The sequence below is a fragment of the Cebus imitator genome, unplaced genomic scaffold (assembly GCF_001604975.1).
Source record: "Cebus imitator isolate Cc_AM_T3 unplaced genomic scaffold, Cebus_imitator-1.0 Scaffold71, whole genome shotgun sequence".
Lineage (NCBI taxonomy): Eukaryota > Metazoa > Chordata > Mammalia > Primates > Cebidae > Cebus > Cebus imitator.
Genome location: NW_016107386.1, coordinates 7,334,088 through 7,339,040, shown reverse-complemented (window position 1 = coordinate 7,339,040; position 4,953 = coordinate 7,334,088). Strand labels below are relative to the sequence as shown.

Here is a 4,953-nt window from a genome sequence, read left to right as displayed (position 1 = left end):
AGAACTGCTTCCCTCCCTGTTGGGACTGGTGTTTTTGCTATTTCTTCACTTTCCCTATTTGCTTTATTGTCTTTTGGTGTATTATGGAAGATATATTGCTCATCTCCAAAATTATCTGCTGCTTACAGAACTATTAGCTTTTTTAGCTGCGGTGAGAGTGTGATTTAGGAGCAGCATAACATTCCTGCATGTGTGGTTAAACTCCCAAGTTAAACTTTGAAAGGTTTCTATATACCTATTAGTTTTTAGGAAATTAGACTAAGTTTTTCTTTATTTGCCCAAGGTTTTGTAAAGAGAAGGGAACTTGAGGGGGCCTTAACTAAGGAGAATCCTCAGATGCTTCCCCTGAAAGTGGCTTTTTTTAATTTTGGGAAACTATTTTTCTGGACCTGCCTGATACAATCACTGAAAGAGCTGAGTCGATCTTACAATGCTTGCAAAGGTTTAGTGAAAATGTCATTCCCTTGTGTGAAAGAAAGTGAGTTGCTTTTTTAAGGTTTTGAGGTTAAGGAAATTCCAGTGTTTCAGAGTGCACTGCAGAGGTGTGCAAGCTGGAGACAATTTATCATCCATTTAGAAAAAGAAATGAGAATAAAGGCATCCTCTTAGTCTTCTTCCTTTCTGGATGATCCAGAGCAGAGCAGAAGACAGGGGGTGTCCTCTCAGTGTCTGCCTTGCTGGCTTCTGGATCCTGGTATCATGTTAAATGTGCATCCCGTGGTTGTGGGGGAACATCCTCTCTTCCCATATCTGGATGCCTTTCCTTTATCTTGCCCAATTGCCCTGGCCAGGACTTCCAATACTATGTTAAACAGAATGTTTTCATATACTTGCAAATATTGAGGGATAAATGTCAAAATACTTCAGACTTGTACTATGTATATACAAAGTTTTGTATGTGTTTATTTTGTTCAGTAAAAGCCTGTGGCTTTTTAAAATATGTGGTTTGGAGGACTTAACTCTTATTTGTGGATTTTATGTTTTTTCAAATTTTTGCTACAAGTTCTGCTGTCATTGTTTAAGCAGATTATTCGGGACATGGAAATATTAGAAATTAAGAGAAAAACGTACAGAGTAAGGTCATATAAAATACTCTATTTTTTGAGACAATCTTGCACCGTCACTCAGGCTGGAGGGCAGTGGTGCATTCTCAGCTCATTGCAATCTCTGCCTCCTGCGTTCAAGAGATTCTTCTGCCTCAGCCTCCCAAGTAGCTGAGATTGAAGGCATGCACTGCCACACCTGATAATGAGACCTTGTCCAGCCTAAAAATCCTCTTTAAATCATACAGTGGAGATGCTTGGAAGATTAGGGTAACAAATCTGATTTTCCATCTGCCAATGACTTAAAAGTTTAGTGCCAATACTGAGTGTTTAAGAACATTTATTTCATTGAATGAAAACATATCTCATTTTAATTAGCTATTTGCCCACTTTAATTTTACCTTTTAGGACTCAGCTTCCTCACATGTAACTTTAAACTTTTATATAACATTTCTAAGTCCAAGAGGAAAGAAGGGTGTGTTTTGAAAAAGTATTTAAAGTCTGAGAAAATCCACGTTCTCAGTCAATCATGTAACCGCTTTTTCTTTACTAGCTACAGGCCAGGCCACTGGTTCTCAAAGTTGGCTGAACACTGAAATCACCGGGGAGTCTTAAGCCAGAATCCAGGAGATCTGGACATTAGAATGTTTTAACTGGCCTTGAGTGTGGCCCGTGGATTGGGAGTTTAAGGAGATCCCCAGGTGATTCAAATGTGTAGCAAAATTTGAGAACCACAAGTCTAGGTCATGGATTAGAATCATCTAGGTTGCTTCTTAAGGGTACAGCTGCTTTCTCCCTCTCAGGACCTTCCTGCCACCACGTTTGCACCTCACTGCTCCAGCCTCTGGGGTGCATTCCAGCCTGTGACCAGCAGAGAAAAAAGTTACATATTTTCTTGTACTATGCATAGGTTGAGGCGAGCAAAAAAGCTAAATTTTAACCATGAGGGAAATCATGCACATCGAGGCCAGTCACTGTGACAACCAGATCAGTGCCAAGTTGTGGGAATAATTAGTGATGAATGTGGCATCAACCCCACTGGCACCTACCATGGGGGCAGCTACCTACAGTGGGACCACATTTTCCAAATTCTACCCTCATGTGGTATGGAGGGAGGCAGACAGCTGTTCCTGCCTGCAGGCTTTCAGCTGACCCACTCCCTGGGCGGTGGGGCTCAGGCCCTGGAGTACCCTCCTAAGATGAAAGCAGAGTACCCTGATAGCATGATGAACACCTTCAGTGTGGTGCCTTCACCCAACATGTCCGACATCATGGTTCAGCCCTACAATGCCACCCTCTCTGTCCTTCAGTTGGTAGAGAACACTGATGAGACCTTTTGTATTGACTATAAGGCTCCCTGCAACATCTGCTTCCACACTCTGAAGTGGATCACATTTCCAGGTATTAAAAAGAAGCCACATGTGGCAAATATGTTCCTCGTGCCATCCTGGTGGATCTGGAACCTGGGACCATGGACTGTGTTCACTCAGGTCCTTTTTGCCAGATCTTCAGTAGAGCAGGCAACTTTGTTTTGGGTCATTGTGGAGTGGGCAACAGCTGGCCAAATGCCAGTACACAGAAGGAGCTGAGGTGGTTGATTCTGTCCTCATGTGGTATGGAAGGTGGCAGAGTTGTGACTGTCTGCAGGCTTCCAGCTGACCCACTCACTGGGTGGGGGCACAGACTCTGGAATGGGTACTTTTGTCCTCAGTAAGATTAAAGAGTACCCTGATCGCATCACCAATGCCTTCAGTGTGGTGCCTTCACCCAAAGTGTCTGACACCATGGTTGAGCCCTACAATGCCACCCTCTCCATCCTTCAGTTGGCAGAGAACACTGATGAGACCTTTTGCATCAACAATGAGGCTCTCTACATCTGCTTCCAAACTCTGAAGCTGAACACACCAACCTATGGGCATCTGCACCTCCCGGTCTCAGCCAACATGGCAGTAAACGTCCCCTTCCCACATCTCCATTTCTTTATGCCTGGGTTTGCTCCTCTCACCAGCAGCAGCAGCCAGCAGTATCGAGCTCTCATAGTGCCACAACTCACCCAGCATATCTTCCATGTAAAAAACATGATGATCGATTGCGACCCCCACCATGGCCAATACCTCACTGTCGGATGTCCATAGAGGTCAATGAACAAATGGTTAGCTATGCATAACAATAACAGCAGCTGCTTTGTGGAATGGATTCCACACAACATAAATACAGCAATTTGTAACATACTACCTTGTGGTCTTAAGATGGCCAACATCTTCATCGGCAACAGAGTGGCCATCCAGGAGCTCTTCAAGAGCATCTTGGAGCAATTCACTGCCATGTTTCAGACAGAAGACATGTCTGCACTGCTACATAAACAAGAACATGGATGAGATGGAGTTCACTGCGGCTGACAGCGACATGAATGACCTCATCTCTAAGTATTAGCAGTAGCAGGATGCACCATAGAAAAGGAGGCCTAAGGCATAGCCCCATTAACCTCAGGATTCTCAGTTCCCTTAGCTGTCTTGCTCAACTGTCCCTTTCCTGGCCCTCAAAATTTGTGTTTGCTGTGCATATCTTTGTTTTCTTCTTCTGAGGGCTAGAACAGTGCCTGGCACATAGTAGGCACTTGATAAATTCTTGTTTGTTGAATGTATCTTCTCCTTCTGGTCGGGGACGCCCAGGTTTCTGCCTTCTGGCGCCCATCCTTTCCATCTGTCCAGTTACTATTTCCCTCTCAAAAATCTCCAAGAAGCTCTGTCTCATCCAGATCCCACTTAGAACCAACCAGGTGACAAAAACCCATGTAGAAGATGGCCACCATCCTAAGCCCAAAGCAGAAAAGGGTATGAGGTTGTGGGTAAAAGCCAGTATAAGGAAGGGGATAGGATTTTCCATTCTAAAAGTTTTAGAGGGAAATCCACCCCACTCTGTCAGGTGGAATTTTTCCCTGTCCAGCTCTACCTCCCTCACTCATTGAACTCCTTTCCCCTGATCTGAGAACGGTATCAAGGAGGGGAAGAGCAGCTCTTCTCCAAGCCTCCAGAAATGTCCTAATCCCACCTTTTCTTAGCCTGAAAAGGAATTAACATCCCTGACTATGTGGAATAATATATACTGCCACATCAGTGTGTGAATCAACCTCCAGAGAACGGAACCCTCCTCCACTGTCATTGCGACATCTCATATCTTCCTTTTGCTACTGGTTTCCCCCCACTACACCTGGTTATTCTATCCTACATTGGAGGTTGCTATTTTGTGTTAAACTTGCTTTTTTTTATGTTGAAAAGATGACATTTCCCCAAGAGACAAAAGTAAATGGGAATTGAGAAAAAAAGACACGGCCATCATTCTCTGAGATTCAATTCAATGGGTATGGAATGGAGTCCCCAAATGTACCTTTTAAACAAGTTCGTCCAACTCTTGGGGCAGGGGATCTCAGAACTACACTTTGAGAAGCATTGTTTGGATGTCTATCTTTGGGCATTCATTTAAGGCTGGTTTCAGTTACTTGCACCACAATAAACAGCTTATCTAAATTAGAATCCAGCATTGGGAAATCGGGAGAGAGTGAAGCGCATAAGGAGCTAAGAGGCCCTTCCTTGTCAATATTACAGATTGAGGTTTGCTTGAGAAATTAGGACACTACTATTAAACAGCCTTAGAGAGAGAGAGAATCCTTCCAAACACATAAAATCCCCTGTAAAAGAGACACTCCGGTCTGAACTGTTTAGACCTGAACACAGGAAACCAGGCTCAGACCAGACTGTCTAGGACCCTAGTTTTTTGTTTCTTCATAATGCTAGGTTCTTACATTTGAACATAAGTAAGGCTCTTAGTAACGTCCTGCTGTAAAGTCTCTAGCACAGTGTCCTTGGCTCCTATCAGATGCTCAGTGGGTTATGCCTTCCTGCTGGTCTGG

General features: G+C 43.9%; 1 pseudogene; it reads left to right on the top strand.

The window, feature by feature from the left end:
* Positions 1-1,903: 1,903 nt before the first annotated feature.
* LOC108306291 lies at positions 1,904-3,476 on the top strand (annotated as a pseudogene).
* Positions 3,477-4,953: the final 1,477 nt, after the last annotated feature.